Raw genomic sequence first — 21506 nt, 5'->3', positions numbered from 1 at the left:
TTACCGCGTGTGTACCACGTGTACCACGTGTACCGCCCGCGATTACCCGCGGTCTAAATTTTTGGGCAACCCAAAACTTTTTCGCGCGGCCAACCGCGTGTGAATTTCTTACCGCGTGTAACGACGGGTAAAATACGGCTGTATCGCGTCTTTATCGCGACCTCAAAGCGTCCAACAGCGTCTGCTTCACGGGCAGAAATTTTGGCCGTGATTCGGCCGCGATACGCCCGTGGAGGGCTGTGTGACCGGGCCTTAACACTCTCTCTCTTTCTAGCCTCTCCTTCTCCTATCTTTCTCTCAACCACTCTCTGTTCTTTTCCTGTCTTTTTTTTCTCTCTTTCTCTCTCTCTCTCTCTCTCTCTCTCTATCCCTCTCATTTCTCACCCTCTGTCGTCTTTTCTGTTCTTCCCTTCCATATCCTTGCTTTCTCTTTCTCTCACACTCTTGTGTAGACTCATACCATATGGTGTCAACAAGTATTACAATCTAAATACATAATTAGATATTTATTACCAAATGTGGTAGCTTCATTCTTTAATTAAACACATTTTGATAAGACTGCATTTCCCACTCTCCCGGACATCGACCGTCGATAGCTCAGTTGGTAGAGCGGGAGACTGTAGAGGAACAATCACTGGCATCTCTAGGTCGCTGGTTCGAATCCGGCTCGACGGAGTGGTCAACCCTTTTTTGCAAATTTTGTGACCGATATAGCGTGCGCGATTTCAGCAGATTCCGATGTTATTCGGCAGATACACCCCTTTTTAAAGTAAAGGGTCACACTCATGCTAGCTCACACGCATAAATATACTTATAACCTGTTTTTGTATCCCTTGCGTGATGCTAAGAAAAAACTCCTTTTTTACCCAACCCATAGTAGCTTCGCTTTGCCAAATATCTTAATTATTTTAATTACCATTCCTACACATTTTGAGAGTTAATGATTTAAAGGATACTAAAGTTCAGCAACGAAAGAAGAGATTAAGTCTCTTCCTCTCCGCTTTTCCGTTCGTTTCCCCACTTTCCAATTAGTCTGAATATTTGGATTGTCGATAGATTAATAGTTTTGAGCATGAGTAAGCGACATATATCATCATTTTGTCCTATTACTCAGATGACGTACATGTTTTCCCAGGGACTTCGTAAGTGTAATCTCTCTCTCCCTCCCCCACCCATTCCCTCTGTATCTGTGTGTCTGTGTCTCTCTATCTTTCTCTCTCTCTCTCTCTCTCTCTCTGACTATCTCTCTCTCTCTCAATATCTTTCTCTCTCCCTCTATTTCTTTCTCTCTCTCTCTCTCTCCTTCTTTTTTTTCTCTTCAGAGAGGCTAAATGGATGGGGTGTGATTAACCTAGATTTAAACTAATGGCAAGAGAGAATAAAAATATAAAAAGTAGTCAACTACAGGAGATTGAAAAAAACTAGGACAGAGAGAGAGAGAGAGAGAGAGAGAGAGAGAGAGATATATATTTGTGTTTTTTGTTGGGGGAGGCGGAGATGGAAAAAGTTTAATTGTTAGAAATAACGCTGGCTTTTTGGTAGGTTTATTGGTTTGCTTGCTTTACCTGACTGCTAAGAAAGCATATGTACATGTATGATTGGAAGTAAACAACCGGCGGCTTTTAAGTCGTACACGAGGAACGTGGCAATGAGGATCGAGGAATGTCTTACGAAAGGCCACTAGGGCATCCACTTGATTTCGAACCGGGGACCTCCCGGTTAGGAGAAAACTGCTCTACCACTGAGCCATCGCGCCTCCTTTGACACAGGGTCTGACGGAACTGCAAGAGTGTAGACAGCAGTGCAGGCAATCTTGTATAACTAGTGTAAAAATAGAGTTCGTGCATGTGGAAAGTGATCGACGGATTGCCGGGGTTTTGTTATTACTATAACAGTTTGATGTAGGGAATGATGGAATACGAAAGAGATAGAAAGAGAGAGAGAGAGAGAGAGAGAGAGAGAGAGAGAGAGAGAGGAAAAGAGAAAGAAGGAGGCGGAACAGATAACACACGACACAAGGAGAGGACAGTGACATGTTTTATCAGACAGAAATGAAAGTGTAGGTATTGGGTGACAAGGGAAATAAACTTCAAACTTATGAAAAATGTGAGAAGAGATTTTTTCATAAATGAGGCAAAAATTCTCATCAAAATGAGAGAGAGAGCGAGTTAGAGAGAGAGAGAGAGAGAGAGAGAGAGAGAAAGAGAGATGGGAGGAGGAACAGATAAAAACATGACACAAATCGGGGACAGTGATTTTACCAGACAGAAATGAATTAATGTAGGTTTTTGGTGACAAGGGAAATAAACTTCAAACTTTTAACAGATATGAAATGAGATATACATGTAATGGGGCCAAATTTCTCATCAAATGAGAGAGAGAGAGAGAGAGAGAGAGAGAGAGAGAGAGAGAAAGAGCAAAAGAGGAGGAGAGAGAGGGAGAGAGAGGGAGAGAGAGGGGGTGGCGGATAAAACACGACACAACACAATGAGAGGACAGTGACATGTTTTACCGACAGAAATGAAAATGTAGGTATTGGGTGACAAGGGATATAAACCTCAAACTTATCAAAGATGTGAAAGAGATTTTTAAAATGAGACTAAAATTCTCATCAAATGAGAGAGAGAGCAAGAGAGAGAGAGAGAGAGAGAAATGACTGAGAAAACTAGAGAGGGACTGAAGTGAAAGGAATAAACGACAAAAACATGAAGATTAACGAGTATGTCAAAGTTACAGAAATTAATATTAGAGAAGACATATACACATGATGATTAGGAGGGGTGGAAGAGAAAAAGGGTAGATAGAGAGAGAGAAGGGTGGAGTGGTAGGGGCATACAATGTAGGTATACCGAGACACACAATGTTTAAATCATTTAAACAAACAGAAACAAATTACTCGTTCTATATTCTCATGAGGCAGTTTGCCCCAATGTATAGCGCTGTACGTTATGACCTTAAACTTTGCTTTTCCATTTCAGGGTATTTCCCTCTTTTTGCACGCCACTCAATCCAAACGTGTGTTCCATCAGCGTGTTTAACTCGAGTTTCCGTACTCGCAAGGTCTCACAAAACAAGGGCAGATGAGTGAGGAATCGTTTCAACAGAAGTTAGCGCAAATTTAGCTTCATCCGCGCGAAAAAATGATGGAATTTCCTCACCAGACGGACGTAAATCATCACTTATTCTTTTCGAGCTGCGTTATAACCATCACACGTCCCGATTTAGGCGCTGAAACATTCAAAGTACATAGGACGAGTCATAAACGCTACCCCCGTTCGCCGGAAGTCCGAATATTCGACGAGAAATAAGATGTTATCATGTTAATCCTGCTATAAGGGTTTGATTTACCACTAACGAGGGCTTCAGGTTGAGTCGAATGACGCTTGTCAAGTTCAATATGTTACGAGAATGAAGCGATTCGACGCATCATTATTAACTTTGTTTTCTGCGAGGCGTAGTCAGTTGCGGGAGATAATGAGGTCTGAAAGGGGTTCGTCTCTCTCTCTATCACACACTAAATATCACTCTCTCTCTCCCTCTCTTTCTTTCTCTCTCCTTCTTTTGTTTTCTCTCCAGAGAGGCTAAATGGATGGGGTGTGATTAACTTTGGCTTTGTTTTCTGAGTCAGTTGCGGGAGATAACGAGGTCTGAAAAGGGACCGTCCGATAAGTTTGGCCGCCAATACTGTTAGTTTACATGACGATGAGTTTTAGAAGAAAAAAAACATTCCCTCTGATTAAAACTGTAGAAAAAGATTACCGTTACAAATATAGTTTTAAAAAAGTACATAGCACATATTAGTTCTAAATATATTCTAATAATCACCATTAATGTAATCTCATAATCTCAAATTTTAAATGACAGAACGAATTATGTCTCTTTTTTGTTGTTGCTTGCACTCATTTGTCGGGGCTCACGATGCATCAAGCTTCGCTTTTCTTGGAGTTCTGTCCAGTTCTGTTTTTAATAACTTTATATTTTGTTCATGTGTGTTTTAATGTATACTGATTATGTTATGTATTCAGAACTAAAAAATAAATGAATTAAATTAATTGGATGCTGCTGTACTTTTCTTTATCTTTCCTTGATTAAAGGCTATTGGTTATTGACAAATGATTGATACTATAACTGATCGCTCCCCAAAAGATATCGTAAACATATTAATGTAACTTATATCCACCGTTTTGTATGAATTGATTTTTGTTATATCAAGGCAAGTGTGAAAGTCATTCTACCTGGCTTTAAAATCAATTTTCATTTTCGGTTACAGCCCGTGAGATCGGAAGCCATAACACTAACAGTTCAAGGCCTGTTAACAACTTTGCACGCTTTGTTTTGCCGAACACTTACTATTTTCAAAGATTTCATAATATTATACTCCTCCTAAAATTCCCAGAAAATCTTGAAAAAGAAATTGGTTTTCCGAAGTAGCATCAGTCCGAAAATGCGATAGAGCCCTATACATTTTTTCGGAATCGGGAACCTTCGGAATTATTAACCCCCTCGTATGGGAGGTTTGTTTTTCGGGATTCTATGCGCTCGTGAGACCGATACTAGTCTTGTACGGGCTTTAGGGCTACATGGATGTCCCATGGCCCTGTTTCATACAACTTGTTACCAATAACAACTGCCACAGATCCATGCCAATTTGCTCTCAACCAATCAAATGCAAGGATTTCCGTAGCTTATAACACTTATCGTAACTTGTTCTTGATAACAAGTTTTGTGAAACAGGGCCCAGATCCGACAGCGCCGTTAAAATGGTGAGACGACTCCCTTGCTTGCAGTCTACATTCAAAGCACATTTGTATAACAATATTTACTATGGCCAGTCTGAAGGCCTTTAAAGCATATCAACACTAGTGTGGCTAGGAGGGATTAGACCACACAGCGAGGTCACTGACAGGTGGCTATCTCATCAACTCAGCTATCAAATAACATAAGAAATAGAGGATCATGGGGGCCAACAGGCACCGATTGGGGAAGTTTTCTATATAGAGGGAGCAAGTAGCTACAAGTAGGACAGTGGGGCTTTAAATGTTCTTCTTGTAAGGGAGCGTGAGAGGTTCAGCTAGCTGACTGGCTGTTATGTGAACTATTATGACGGATATGATAGCGATTATATCACCCGTGTCAATCTGACGGGTATGGGATGGTCATGACAGACCGGGGCGCTCCGGGGCAGGATGAGTAACCATCCCGGTGCTATCAAAACCCCGCGGGGAGGTGGTGAGTGACGTCATTCTGCAGAGCCCGAGAGACGCTTGAATCAGATGAGCTAATATGAACCATCTCTGGAAAATTTGGAAAATATGTCAACAAAAAAAAAGGGTGAAAAGAAGCAAATCTTGTTCCCTCAAAGCTATCAGTTTCTTTGACATATATATTAGGCCTACATTGTACATGAATATGAGCAAGTCAGAAGTTATTGGTCATTAGATGTCACATACGTTACCAAGAATTACAAAAAAATAAAAACAAAACTGAAGATCGCAAAAGTCATCTATTCTATTCCTTCGTGACTTGATCTTAAGTATCTAAGCTCTAGTACAGCTGTCAACTTCCGGATTATTGGGTATTCAGATGTTTTTCTTTAAATGATATCGGCAACATATCAGACAAAATGACGAGGACTTGTCCATGGGCACTGCATTTATTTCGTAGCCGTTAGCTAGGTCTAGTGTCATAGGTCTAGATGAAGGCCTATATATAATTTATCCGGGTGTACGTTTTTTTAAGTAGGTTTAACCACATAATGATCGCAGTGTCCATATATTATTATTATTAGGAAAATTGGGCAAAGAATAACATAGTTCTGTTTGTTTAAAGTAATGCTAGCATTTCCATCATTTTATAAACGAATTTGTTTTCACTGACTGCCTGTCGTAACAACAAATTCCGTTTCGTTGACGATCAGCCATGCATGAAGTCTTTCGTCTTCTTTGTTGTTAGGGCAGACAGCCAGTGGAACGGATTCGTTTATTGAAATTATGGAAATGCAAGCATTACTTTAAACAAACAGAAATTAGTTATTCTTGACTCTTTTTCCCCGATTGAGGTGTCATGAAAGGGCAGAAAATAAACTTCTGGAAATGTGATTTTCTCTTGAAAACTCAGATACCGTTCGTCAAATGACTTTTGGTACCTTCTCATCAAATTGGTTTTAATCACTGGTGCGTGAGATATGCATCATATGAGTTGCTTTAAATGAAAGAGGAGGATCTAAGCTTTACAAATATGTGTCATTTATTAATTATAATTGTGATTAAGTAATGATAAAACATCGATAATTCTCGGTTTCGTTTTTTCTGGGACGCACTTTATAGGCCAGTATAAAGTCGATGCAATGTTTTCTCTGTTAATTTTACATTAATGTTTTATACGATATTCCTTTCAAATGACGCATCAAAGGTCACGTCATTCTCTGAGGCAATTCTACGTCACAATGATGCGAAACATGACGCCACGGCTGCAAACAGACACACATGTGAAATCATACAACTGTTATTTGAAATGACATGTACGATTTCATCAAATTATCCTTTGACAAATGGCTTTTATTACTTTTTTCAGGTTAGATTATGAAACTCATGGAAATACTGTCGTTTACGATAACACTGAGTGCTTTTGATATAGGTGTGATTGTGATGTCAATGATGCGGATGGCGATGGTGATAATGACATTGCTGATTTCCATTGATGATAATGGTGACGGTGATGATGATGACGATGATGATGATGATGATGATGATTATAATGCCGGTGGTGATGACGATAATAGTGATACTAATGTCAATGCTGATTGCTGCTTAATCAGATATCAATGATGATGATGACGACGATTACGACAATGATGACGAGAAGGGAACCACATGCTACAACCCTTCGTAAAAGGAAAATCAACAAGTTAAGAAATGGATCTTGATCATCATCATTGGCAAATTTAATTGGTTAATTGATTGCGACCGACAACTCATCACAAAACTGAATGGCTCAAGAAACTGGGATATTTCTTCGTGACCAATTGTAAACAAATATTGGATTACTCATCAGGTCAGTCGTGAATTAGCATTATCATTCTTAATTTCTTCTAGGTCAACTACGTACTGGGTCAATATAGTCATCATGCAGACTGACAGGGAGAGAGAGAGAGAGACAGACAGACAGAAAAAGATAAGAGGGAGAAAAAAGAAAGAAAGAAGATGGAAAGGGAGATATTTTTTAAGGAGAGAAAAGAGAGAGAGAGGTGGGAGGGGGGGCATCAGATCTACTATAATAAAACAAAACTCGCAATCTAATTTTATACTTAGATTTAAAGTTCAATTAAGCCTTGAGCCTGACCAAACTATGAAAGTAGAGGGCCATTATGGGGCGCAGTCTCAAATCTGCTGCCTCAAAACGAGGTGACGCAAGGCTGCGTCAGCGATTGACGCGGCCTTTGACGTATCACATGTGTGCGACACTGTACAAATTTGTGATTGCAAAGTGAACATTGCATGCACTGCCTTCATTTACTGGATAATCATGATTACTTAGCGGGTTTTGTACATATAGTGACGCAACGGGCATTACGCTTCACACCCTGTGGTACGCGTTACGTCTAAAAAAGGGTTTTGTGCATGCAAACTAACCTGAAACCTTCATTCCCATAGTTAAATATCTACATATAGGTGATTGATTCGGAGATTTATCGAGATCATAAAATACTCGCTTAACTTAAAAGCAGGCTGGATTTTAAATTCAGTGCTCGTACTACATAATGACGGAGCATACGGGATTTCAGCCCTCGATATCTTACACCGTATTGGCAGCGTAATGGAACTGACTGTTCATTGTCCGCACGGTGTATAATCAGCTTCATGGAACAAATCCAACGTGTGAACACAGCCTTAGATGACGTCATCAATGGACGTCCACAAACAATTTAACCATAGAACATGTTGATGAGTAATCAAAACAATCAATAGTGAGCTATCAGGAAAGACGTCGTCTCGATATCGCCGCCCTACTCGTCGACCTCCTCGAAGTGAGATGGCTAGGCCTTGGGGCTGATCATCGACAAGCACACCCTCTCACTGACAAACGCATCGTAAACCTTGTCGCCGAGCTCGAAGACCTTCTTGTAGTGGTACCCCAGTTACACCAACGAGACCGACACCGACAACTATTATAGTACCCCTCAAAAGAGCCAGTCGGTTTGGAGTCAGTGTGGAGCTGGTGTGGCTGAGCTTGGTATGAGATGGGTAAGATATGCCTTGGGGGTGATCATTGGCAAGAACAGCCTCTTAATACTGACAAACGTGGAGACGTAACGCCATCAACTCTTCTCTTTTTTTTCTCCTTTTCTTAAAACCATTCACTAAAACAGATCGCCAGCCAGTCACTCGAACGGACATCAAAGAATAATAATGCACTTCAAAACCCCTCAAAAACGACGACAAAGTTAAGGAAAACTTTGAGATTTTACCTCGGGGAAGACGACACACAGTCACCCAACCCTGCTAGTTTGTGTTAAAAGTTATATTTTTAGAGATTTTGTTCCCCCTCTCTTTTTCTCTCTCCAGCTCCCTCTCTCTCTCTCTCTTCCGTTTTGGGGAGGCTAATCGATGAGGAGGGAGGGAGTGGAATAGTCTAGACAACACTTTCGTAATAAATCAATACCTTTCAACAAATCTGGTCAATATTGTTGAGATGCTGATATTCTCCGAGGGGGTTTATACCAGCGTCGCCCATGATGACGTTGCGTAAAGAGCTACCACGCGTGTTCCGGCGAAGTAATACGCCGTGCTCAATTTTTTTTCCCAAACCAATTTCCTAATTTTAACCCTGGTATATACCACTAAACCTTATCTATTACCCTACAACTACCCCTAAATTCAATTCACATTTTGTTGTTAATAAAGCAATAGTCAAATTGTTGGATCACCGTAAAATCTGGTATGTCTGCTTTTCGGGTAAAATAAATCCCCTTCCGTAAATACCGTTATACCATTACAAACGTAATCGAGGGAAATATCCCAATTTGTATATAAAGCTTGTGCAGTAGACACATTTGACAAAGTTTCAAATAAAAATTGCTTTATTTTGCTCATTGAACTCAAGGCGTCACTTTGCAGACGTATATTGCTGCGTCAGCGACTGGCGTGGCCCTTGACGCACTTTGCGAGAATGAATGAACAAAAAGTGAATGCAAAATGAACAATGCACAATATATCCTGAATTACTGCCGTATGAGCTAATGTACTCCATGTGCTTTATTAGGTCAAGTATTGACGCACTTGAACTGACGCTTAAAGCCAAGGTTGAAGTCCCTAAGGCTCATTTCACACGAGGCGTTATTTTGCTTGTATATACCAGAGTCAGCTGCGCCACGTGAGAGCGACTTCCCAAACAGAGTGACAGCAAAATGAATAGCGCAAAAGAAAAAACAATTGATGATGTATTTGATAACTAGGGTATAGGTAAGTATTGACGCAAGCGAAATGACGCTTCTTGTGCAACATGGATAAATCATCCTCCCATTTTCTAATGCCAAATGATTATATTCGATACCTTGCAGCATCAACATGATGACTTCATGCAGAATTTGGATTCCGATGAAAATAAAGCCATAAGCTAAAATCGAAATATTCCATGTTTTCGATGACCTAATATCCCCACAGGGTGTATGTATTCCTGTCGCCTCCAGGATGTTTAACACCCCCGTTTTCACATAAAACATTTACGTTCATCCCAAACAGACAACGAATGGCTCATGAGTACCCTATTTTAGGAGACACATATACCCACGGATTTGAACATCCGTTGCAGAGGATCGTAGATTCAAGAGCAAAGAGAAGAAAATATATTCAGGGGTTTTAAGTCTGAAGTGTACTTTCATCCTTATGGGAGTCGAGAGGCAGACATTCTGGGCACCATGGATGATGGGAGAGACACAAAATCGGAGATATTTAAATAAACATAGCCAGTCTACACTAAATTTCGAGCAGAAATAGAAAAAAATAAAAGAGAAATACATCAATAAAATGATAATGAGCGGGACAATCAGAAACCGTCAATAGTTTTTTAGAAGTGAGACAACATTTCCCCGGGGTTGGAGAGCTAGTTACGAGACAACGGCGATGACGGCGACCACGATTTGGATGCCATCTGATATTGCAGACTTGAAGCACCTCTCAAGTCGAGTGCATCTTGCCGCGTTTATAGTCTGGTCAGTTAAAAGGCGAGCAACAAACTCCAAAGTGCATCGTCGTCAAACTGCTGGACTGCCTGGCGCGTTTGATGGCGATGACTTATGCTTTTTGTGTTGTTTGTGTTGTGTTTTGTTTTTGTTTTGATTTTGTGTAATTTGCCTTGTTTTGGTTTTGTTTTATGTTCTTTTTTCTTCTTCATAGTTTTCTTCTTTAAATGAAAGATACGTCACTTCAGAGTTGTGAGTTTGATTAAAACCTTACGGGGAAGACAAACTCCTGAAAAATTGTACAGATAAATTTCGATGAAAGGTTGCATTGAGTCGTTCAAGTTTGAAGTTTTATTTATTCCACATTTTACATAGAAAAACAGTTTATATTCTGATTTTAATTTTTTTTATACAGGCGTAAATTATTATACAAGTAGATTTCACACAAGAAGAAAAATACAAGATATTAAAGATTTCAAATCAAATATAATGTACGGAAAATAAGTACGAAATTTCGAAATATGTAGATATAACGGTCAAGGTATAACAATGTAAAATGTGGGGAGCCTAAATAAAAAGCATAGCTTTCGTTGGTTCTTCAATAATGAAATCAAGTTAAAGATAAGTGATGGACGCGAATGGTGGGAGGAGTTTCAGATGACCCTCCTCTGGACTACCATTCTTGGAACACTAGGACAAAGCCCTTTCTATAACAAATAGCCCGGACAACAAGTCCGGACACTCACCAATAAGGCGATAGCCACTATACCGTGTATTCTGTATAGCTTTGAGAATCAATTTGGGATGGTCAGCCAAGAAATAGTCGTCCAGGCATGGTGGATAATCGCCCAAGGGGAGTTGTCCGGGGTATGGGGTATGCATTTTTTTTATTAAAGTAAGTTGAAGAGGCATGTTTCTAAAAAAAAATAGCCATGACGTAACGTACGTACGAAATTTGATTTGTATCTATTTGCATCTATAGGACTAGGATGAGGCTATTTTATATAAAAGAAAAACATGCTTCTACAACTGATTAAAAAAATGCCTAAAGTTGTCCCTGGTAGCTAGTTGTAACTGGTTGTAACTGGTTGTAACTGGCTGTGTCATGCTCTTAAACTGGCTACTATGCGCCCCTCGGCCCAATGCCCTCACCTTCTTTTCTCTGCCCTTCTTCTTGACCATAATTGTTTCGAGTCACCTGCAAAAAATAACAATATCATGTCTTCGCTTTACTCCGGACGAGTGGCAGTGATAAATGCCTATTTATTTCCGAACCTCAGTGCCAAATTAACTTTTCTTCCTAAACCAGTCTCGAACCACAAACTTCCGATTCGCATTTAGCTGGACGTCGGGCAGCCTTTTTCCGTATCCAATGGTGAATTTGTATTCACTATTTCTTGAGATGTTTTTGTAAACAGCAAGAAATTCATTCAACGGATATGACAGAGAAGAAACGAAGTTAAAAACCTGTTGTGCTTTAATGCCATTGTTTTTCCGTTTGTTTCAAGGCACATTATCGACACTATTTTTAGTTAAACCGAGGAGAAAAATATCACCTGATCACCGAGCTGGAAGTGCATAATTTGTCTCTTTATACAGTTACTTATACCGTTACAGGTGTAAATTGCATGATAAGAAAGGGTTAGAAGATTTAAAAAATACCACCATTACATGTCATGACAAAAGACATATGAATTATGTTTCCAGGCTGGGCGTCTCGAAGAAGATCGGCTAGAAAGAAAAATGCCGACAAAAAAAAGAAGCATGTGAATGAAGCTGAAAATCTTAAAAAGGAATTGTTGCCAAAAGTTCAAATGATAATAATTCTCACAATGTTTAAAGGAAGAAAAAGGACAAACTTTGTTCAAAGCAAAGAAAATATTAAAGACGAACGATACAAAATCAAAAGAATAGCAATTAGTACACGGGTAGCGAAATGTTATTTCCTACATTTATCGGGAAACGAAGAGAGAGAGCTGTTTATTCAAATTTTTAATTTCAATTTTGATTGTTTATAATTAATTGTAGTTTGCAAAACTAAACCATTTAGAGGAGGTCAATGATTAGGTGAGTGTTTAGTAAAATTGATCGCTGGAAAACTATACTTAGGCCTATAAATGAAAACAGACATCCTGCCATGAGCATGTCAAAGTACAACCATTTTAAAATGAAAAACAAAATTCTGAAATAAAAGACAAAGGTAAAAACCGTTGAAGGATTTAATGTTCTGACTAAAAACAAAAAAAACAAAATAGCCGAACCAAAGCTAGGATGGATGCATGGAGGAAAATATTCATCTCTTGAAAATAAGATGAGGTCTAGGAAGGTTCTTGATCAAGTAACGGTTTGTGCTTTCATGAATATTCATGATCAATAATATCTGTCTGCGGTTTTGAATATTCATGATGTGATATCGGGTTATGTCCACTGTGCCTGCATGAGGTATTTCGATACATGTCAGAAATTGTTTTCACTTTAAATACTTATATCTGAAAACCCCAAATCGAATGTTTGTATTTTTAAAGAAAAAAGGAGGAGATAATGAAGAGGAGGAAGAAGGAGAAGAAGAAGGAGACGAAAAAGAAGAAGGAGAAGAATATAACGATGATGGTGATAAAGAAGATGAATAAATAGAAAATAGTAGAAGAAGAAGAAGAAGAAGAAGGAGAAGAAGAAGAAGAAGAAGAGAAAAAAGAAGAAGAAGAAGAAGAATATATAGAAGAAGAAGAAAAAGAAATAGAAGAAGAAGAAGAAGGAGAAAAAGAAGAAGAAGAAGATGAAGAAGAAGAAGAAGAAGAAGAAAGGGAAGAAGAAGAAGAAGAAGAAGAAGAAGAAGAAGAAGAAGAAGAAAGGAGAAGTAAGAGAAGTTGACAGAAGGAAAAGTAAAGAGGGGAGAAAATAAAAAAAGTCACCGACATCGATGTCAGATGGTTGAACAAACTATTACTTGGTCAAGTGCTTCTAGATATCTCAGTCACACCAACAGGACCTACCACGGTCTTCGACCTCAGTCACACCTCCAAACCGATTCCACATCGACTCCAAACCGACCGATTCCTGGACAGTTTGACGCGACGTGATTGCCCACTCGATCTGGTGTCGGTCTTGGTATCGGTCTCTTAGGTGTGACTGAACTGTTCGGACTGTCAACAGTCCAACAGAAAAAAAAAAATCATGTATCCTGAATCGGTCGGTTTGGACTCGGCTTTAGCGGTGTGACGGGAGTTTGAACCCTGTGCAGAAATCACCAGACAGGATGTAGAGGAGAAATAGAGACATATGTCACTTGAATTTCCCAGAATCGTCAGGAAAGCTAGACGTGTAGAAGGTGAAACCAAGGTGAAAACTGTTGCTTCTCGACACGCCAGACATGTCAGAACATGACTTATAAAGGGTTCAAGATTACGTAAAAACGGATTGACCTAAAATAAGTTATGACTGGTTCAATTATGTATTCGTTATGTTTTTGTTAAAGGTAAAGACCAGTATTGGAAACGCCCCAATTTCAAAAAATGAAATGGAAGCTCTCATTACCAATCATGTGAAAGAATATGTTTTGACTAATACATGATGATAAAAAAAATGCCGGGAAACCGCCTACTAATTCATATATTTGGTAAATTTGTTTCTCTCATGGTCTGTGAGAGATATAGGGTAGTCCCATATACATCTTTCTGTGTATAGTGCTTGTAACTTTACGAAGAATGGGCCAAATTTCTTATCATTTTGATGATTCCAGAACCTTGCAGATGCTAGATGCTAGATGATCAACCTTTTCTGATCGATTCCACAACGTTTCTTTCACAATGCAATCGCATGACCATAACTGGTCTTTACCTTTAACGTTGAAGTAAAGAATTCGTGATCTAAAAAAGAACAAGGCGAGTTGGATAAACATAAAAAACCTCACATACAACTTCATTGATATTTTAAGAAATAGAATATCTGGGATATAAAATATCTGATATAGAGTGGGATGACAATCAGATATTGTTCATAGCAAAATATTTGTTGATCCATAGCTTTAGGTCCCTCGGTGAGGACCTAAAGCCGTTGGCCGTCTGGTTGCTTACTTACAACCACTGATGCTTTCTCAGCAGCCAGGTAAAATCATCACCATCATATTATTATTATAAAGAAGATATATAAGAAGTGACGATAACCGCTATATTGCATATTTGATTGGCTGTTAGCAAATATGTATTGATGAGATGTACACACTAAGAAATAGGGGTACATTTGGGGTGCAGATCGCTGCTACAATAGCAGCCACCTATAGGGTGCAAGTCTGCAATACGTGGCTGCTATTGTAGAAGCGGTCTGCACCCCTAAGGGTGCTCTTTTGCACCTCTAAGGGTGCAAGTCTGCAAAATTGCGCCCTATAGGTGGCTGCTATTGTAGCAGCGGTCTGCACCCTATAGGGTGCAAATTTGTACCATCATTTTTAGTGTGTATAATGTCGGGGCCCGGCCCCTTCCAATTATAGATTGCATCACTGAAATAGATATCCGGGCGCGACTCCTCCCTTAACATCAGTGATATGTTAAGAAATATTTTCTAAAACTAGAGTGGGATGACAATCAGATATTGTTTATTAAAACAATATTTTTGATCCATGTACTATTGTTATAAAAGAGATATATAAGAAGTTACGATAACCGTTATAGCAACCAAATCGTTGCATTTTGTGGCTGTAAGCGAATATGTTACGGAAATGTGACACTCTATAATTGATCAAATGTATTATGAAACAGGGCTCGGCCCCCTCCCATTATTCATCACACCACTGAATTAGGTAGCCGGGTGCAACCCCGCCACCTCCCCCCCCCCCTCCCTCCCCCCTCCCCCTCCCCCCTCCCCCCCCCCCCCCCCCCTCCATCCATCCCTCACTTTCTCCCAACCATCTCCGATCCCAACAAAAGGAGTGGTATTACGATAAGTCTGGCGTACTAAGAGACTCTCCCGACAGGTTATGAATATGCTTGACTGAGTCATATCAAGCACGTGGATCATTAGTCAGACTGGTAGAACATGAAAGATGATCCTCCTGGCCACGTGGAAATTGAAAATAACCTGGTATGTAATGCGACAGTAAGGCCGGGCCTGTCCATACAGAAGTTTGTTCTCGATCAAGTGATCAACGTCATGGACATCAGCACTCCATATGGACATCGATATGCTTCTGTTTTAACCCTTGTTAGTTCGTTAAGGTGCGGTCATGTCTGTGATGGTTTCTAACAGTTCTTCACAAAAGCCACACATCTAACTAAACGAAACAAAGCTCAATTGTAGGATTACAAATGGTTGCATGATATTCGTCCTTACAGGCTTTAAGACCGATGTGGGCCGTCTGACAACTTTTTCTAAACGGTCTTCAAAGCTATCTGAGGTTTTATGAAATCCTATGAATGGCGACCCACAAGACCGACATTTTGGTCTCGTGGGTTTTCGGACAAACTTTTCTCAAGTCTAAAAAACTATTCGCTTTGTTCAACAAGTATCTATTTTAAATCAACTTACTTCTTTAGAAAAAATAGTACCAAGCTTAAACGAAAATGTAAATCGTTTGCAACTAGTCAATGATTTCGTGAGATCATAAAAACAAGGTGTAAAAATACGGCGCGTTTAGGAATAAAAACCTGTGTAAACATGGTCACAGATGAGTAATCCTAATGATGTCTTTCGTGTTTGGTGACTTAAGAATATCATTTTCAGCGTCAGCAAGTCTGCTGTGTCGTCGAAGTACAGGGAAATGAATTGCATTTCGTGAAATTTGCGGTGAAATTGGGATTCTTAATTGCATACAGGTATTAAAACGGAATTGTGTTTTGTCTTCTGAAATGCACTTTCGGTCTGTTTGGTATAGACACTCAAATAATTTGACAGGGCTTTTTGGTAGTGGTAGTTGATTAAAAAGCATCACATGCGATACCTTTTGTTACAATTTGGATGAAACGAATTTCAATATTTAAAATTACTGTAAGACATGAAAACAAATATTAAGAAATGAAACGAAAAAGACACACCCACCTTCCAAATTGCTGCCTGTTTATTTTTATCTTACATTCTCTTTATTTCTCGTCGCCCAACCTTTCTCTCTCCCTCTCTCTCTCTCTCTCTCTCTCCTACCCTCTCTCTCTTTCTCGTTCACTCTCTCTTTCTCTTTCTCCCTTTCTCTCTCACACACACACACACGCAAAATCGCACACCCATCAACTTTTTTTTTAAATAAAATAATTCCATACACTTGCCTCTCTCTCTCTCTCTCTCTCTCTCACACAAACGTGCGCACACACACGCACACACCCATCTTCTATTTATTCTTTCTCTCTCTTTCTCTCTCTCTCTCTCTCTCTCTTTCTCTCTCTCTCTCTCTCTTTCTCTCTCTCTCTCTCTTCCTCGCTCTCTTCCTCGCTCTCTCTCTATCATTCATGTAGTAACATCAAATTGGTAAAATCACATACCAGAATCGCAAGCCAACAAACCATTTATAAGAATGACGCAAGTGTTGTAATGGGTTAAGAAATATGAAAAGAACACATATACGGACAGAACACGAACAGCAATCGAAGTAGTTCTGAACGAATCATGATGAATTTGCCCTCAAGTATTATCCATCCTGACCCATTTGTTAATATGATGCCTACCCCCGGGCTAGTAGCCCGCCTGCTATGTACCGTGTATACTAATCACCATAGCCCCGGGGGTACCATCCTCTTATACGCGCAGACGATTTTAGACTAGACAAATCCTTCATTTTGGCGGGAAGTCGAAGTAAAAAAAAAAAAAAGTGCATAAATTTGTGTGCATCAGACCGGTAATGAGTCATGTTTCCGGTCGGACTGTCAATAATAAAAGGTAGAAGAAGAACAAAAAGAGCAATATGACTGTGATTTCATTTGATTTTTGTCTCGGGTTTCCCTCGCAAAGTCATGAGGTCACCTAGCTCGGCCCAGGGTCTTATAAGGAAGCTTGAGGATTGAGTTACCAATCATCCTCCGTCACCATGAAGCTGGTAGTATTTCCTCTTTCTCATCACGCTTCCTCTAGCGGCGTGTGCGGGGGCGCCGACGCGTCAGACCCTTACCTCCCCCTATTGATTTGATAATCGTTCGTTTGTTTGTTTAAATGAATTTATATATTCTTTGATTAATATATTCATTTATGTATTTATGTATTTTTGAAATTAAGTATTCATGTATTCATGTTTTGTTTTGCATCTATGTTTCTATGTATTAAATTTTGTGTATTTACGTATTTATGTAATTATGTATCTATGTACTATATCCATTTAGCTTTGTTTGGTTTATATCTGTTCACCCATTTATTTATTCATTCCATTCATTTATTGATTTTACTCATCGATTTAATTCGTTTACATTTGATGCGAGGATGCAGATACGAAGGCCAGGGGTTACACCCCCCGCGCTGCACGTTTGTCATTTAGGCATTTTATCTACATTGCTTCTTTCCACCCAGGTGTTGAATTGGTACGTAGAGTGACGCGAACGTTATTGTGGTTGGAATACATGTACCATATAACTATCATGTAAAATGGCGCCTGTAAAATGGCGCCTGTAAAATGGTGCCTTTAAAATGGTGCTTGTAAAATGGCGCCTGTAAAATGGCGCCTGTAATATGTCGCCTTTAAAATGGTACTTGTAAAATGGCGCCTGTAAAATGGCGCTTGTAATATGGCGCCTTTAAAATGGTGCCTTTAAAATGGCGCCTGTTAAATGACGCCTGTGAAATGGCGCCTGTAAAATGTCGCCTTTAAAATGGTGCCTTTAAAATGGCGCCTGTGAAATGGTGCCTTTAAAATGGCGCCTGTAATATGGCGCCTTTTAAATGGCGCCTGTAATATGGTGCCTGTAAAATGGCGCCTGTAAAATGGCGCCTGTAAGATGGTGCCTTTAAAATGGCGCCTGTAAAATGGCGCCTATAATATGGCGCCTTTAAAATGGCGCCAGTAAAATGGTGCCTGTAAAATGGCACCTGTAATATGGTGCCTGTAAAAATGATGCCTGTAAAATGGTGCCTGTAAAATGGCGCCTGGCTGCATGCTCCCGAGGGAATTGAATAGTAAATGTGCTTACATTGTGTGTGGGCAGGTCTGATTCTGATGACCAGGACAAAAAATATGATTAATAAAAGTTCTTATATATTGGGGTTATTTGGCGCAATATACACGATCCAGAATTATAGTCTATGTACCTGTTTGAAAAAGGTAGGACGCACACACCCCTTATATTTCAAATTCTTGATCCACCTCAGGTTTAAAACATCTCTCCGTGTCATGTTTGTTATGACCAATGAGTCAGATTGTCTGTGTGGTCATGGATGGAATATGGAATCCTCATTATGGGTACTACATAAAGAGCGCAAAATAAGCATGTGAGTTTGTGTCAAAGCTACATGAATGTTGTAAAAAAAAAAATTACGGTTCACCGTTGAAATTTGTTAGTTTGTTTGTTTTACCTGACTGCTAAGAAAGCATGTGTATGCTTGTATACATCTAGTGGACCGATGGATTATCGTCTTTTCCGAGCAGCTTGGTATTACAGAAAAACTTGAGTTCTGGTAAGAAAAAGGAAATAAATTCTCACAGAATCAAACGAAACTTACACTGAATGTTCAAGATTACAAATAGATGTCAATTGCCAAACAATTTTGGTAGAAAATGTATACTGGCTGAGTAATGAGCATAGAAAGATAAGGAAATCAAGATGCACTAGCCCCGACACCATTTGTGTAGTCCCATGTATAGCTTTCCGTGTACAGTGCTTGTTACTTTACCAAGACTGGGCCAAATTTATTATGATTTTGGTGACTCCAGAACCTTGCAATACACACAAATTCTTATATGCTAAATGATCAACCTTTTCTGGTCGATTCTACACCGTTTCTTTCACAATGCAATTGCATGACCAGAACTCAACTTCATCTTTAATTATAATGCCGATTTTGATATGCTATAAACTTGGCAAGTGTATACATAAAAGGAGAGGAAATAAAAATAAACGAAAAACGGAAACGAAAACGAAACCAAAAAAGGGATCTTTGAATAACAGATAAATATCTAAATGGGAAATACATCTTTACATAAATAAATTTAGCATAATTATTCTTTGAGACTTTGACAATGTAATAATTTAGAACACTCTACTGGTAACGAAGTGGTAGCCCCACCCCTTTTTGAGGCAATATATATAGTAACCCCTATTCAAACACAAGTAAAGCAGAGCAAATAAAACAATGTTTTAGGGAAATGGTTGTAAGTCTATATGTCACAAACAATGTTATGATTGTGTAATTATATTTCCTCTATTTATCATAAATGTCATCAAGAGGTTAAGCACACAAGTTGGCTAGTCTATAGTTTAGTGGTAAAGGTGGATTTATATGAATGCCCAATGTTTATGTTTGGTATTTAATCTAAGGTCATTGAATTCTATATAAAGAGCTTGCACTTTCCACCTACAAAACCACATGGTAATCGGACAAAAAGAACATCGGGATGGCGACAAACTGTCTCCGCCAACTTGCAAAATACCACAAATACTTCACATATTTAAAATATCTCCTTTATAAGTTCATGTAAATGTCTACATAGTTTTCGAAATCAGACGTGCGATAGTTTCTCGAAGAAATGTTCGCAATCTGTTTGGGGGAAGTCATACTAATTACAAATTATAAATCCCACCATGATGTTTTTACCATCAAACTGAAAAAAGCGCAGTGATTTTGGAGTGGTCAGTTGCCAATTTGCCAAACAATACGGTATGATTTAGGCTGAGATCTGGGATAGCGGTTTAGGACTTGCAACTACTGAAAAATATTCCTTAAAACACGCTATCTATTCCAACATTGACCAAAGTGCGACCGAAAGTTAAAACAAAGTTCAGCTATAGAACCTATGGTGAAACAAAACTTTCAAACAAACTTGAAAATTCAGAGATATGAATGATAAGTTATCATTTCATAACATTCATGACAACATTCTGTAGCTATTCAAAAATGTTAAAGGAAATGAAACCAGTGATTCCGTATCCCTGGATAAATGCTTCACAAGTTGATATGCTTGAAAAATAAAAATTACAGTAGAAAGAGTTTTTTTTACTGGTATGTTCGGGGTTTTTACTTAAACGAAGCAAAATTATACTACATTATATTTCCTGTTACGTCGAGTAAGTTGCATTGCAACCTGTAAAGGTAATTGGCATATGCGTCATTTATTTAACATGTTACAAGCGATATAGGTGCGATGGCTCAGTGGTAAAGCAGTAGTCAGCTAGGAGGTCCCGGGTTCAAAACCAAGTAGATGTGCTAGTTCCCTTTGGTACGGCATTAATCCTCATTACCGAGTCCCTGTGAGAGGACTTGGTTTGGTTTGGTTTGATGGTTTGTTTTTTTCTCACCTGACTGCTAAGAAAGCATTCCTATGCTTGTCAGTAAACGACCAGGGACCGACGGCTTGAAGTCCTTTCCGAGAGATTTAGTAATGAGGACTAATTTCTTACCAAATGGCACTATACAGCATCGACTTGGTTTCGAACCCCGGACCTTCCAAGTTACGGGACCACTACTCTACCACTGAGCCATCGCGTCTTCTCCTTAAAGGCGTAACCCTGCTTGCTTGCTTACAAGCATACACAATACACATGCTTTCTTAGCAGTCAGGTGAAACAAGCCAATACTCAAACACATTTCATTTTAATTTCACTTCTTATACGAAGCCACTCTGACAGAGTGCGTCAAAGACGGCAACAGTGGCTGACGCAGTCCTCCGTCAGCAAAAAAAATGACGCTAAGTAAAATGGACCTTAGCCATTTCGTATTTTCTTTAGTTGATTTCTGAATGGTTACAGCTAAAAAGCATTAAAGCCCCACTGTACTTAGAGCTACTTGCCCCCCCCCCCCCCTCTTTATAGCAAACAATGCCTAATCGGTGCCTGTATTGGTCCCCATGGCCCCCGTTTTCTTATGTTAACTGAGAGCTTATTTGGTGAGATAACCATATGCCAGTGATCTTGCAGGGAGGTCTAATCCCCCTGGCCAAACTAGTACAGACGGGCTTTGAAACAAATTCTAATCATGTTGGTACATGGATTAGTTTAGCCCACAAACGTAGATTTGGTTGAAAGAATAACGATAGCCATAGTGGATACCCCCCCCCCCCCCCCTCCTGCGTCAAGTAGAATGACCCGACGTGAACTTGATTCCTCGAAAATATCTCATATAATGCACTTCCTCTGAAAGGTCAACGATAGGAATAGCATTAGCGTGACTAGACTTGAAGGTAACTTAGGTCTGTGTTTTTACTTCT

The 21506-nt window shown here is 39.4% G+C and overlaps 1 non-coding gene across 1 annotated transcript; it reads left to right on the top strand.

Annotated features, from left to right (window-relative positions):
- Positions 1-586: 586 nt before the first annotated feature.
- On the top strand, positions 587-675 carry TRNAY-GUA. The gene is given in 2 exon segments: positions 587-623; positions 640-675. It is a non-coding gene; the product is annotated as a tRNA-Tyr (tRNA).
- Positions 676-21506: the final 20831 nt, after the last annotated feature.

This window comes from Strongylocentrotus purpuratus, unplaced genomic scaffold (genome assembly GCF_000002235.5).
Source record: "Strongylocentrotus purpuratus isolate Spur 01 unplaced genomic scaffold, Spur_5.0 spur5_scaffold_13, whole genome shotgun sequence".
In the NCBI taxonomy this organism is placed as follows: Eukaryota; Metazoa; Echinodermata; class Echinoidea; order Camarodonta; family Strongylocentrotidae; genus Strongylocentrotus; species Strongylocentrotus purpuratus.
The sequence above is the reverse complement of the archived record's forward strand: the minus strand, read 5'-3'. Positions and strand labels throughout refer to the sequence as shown.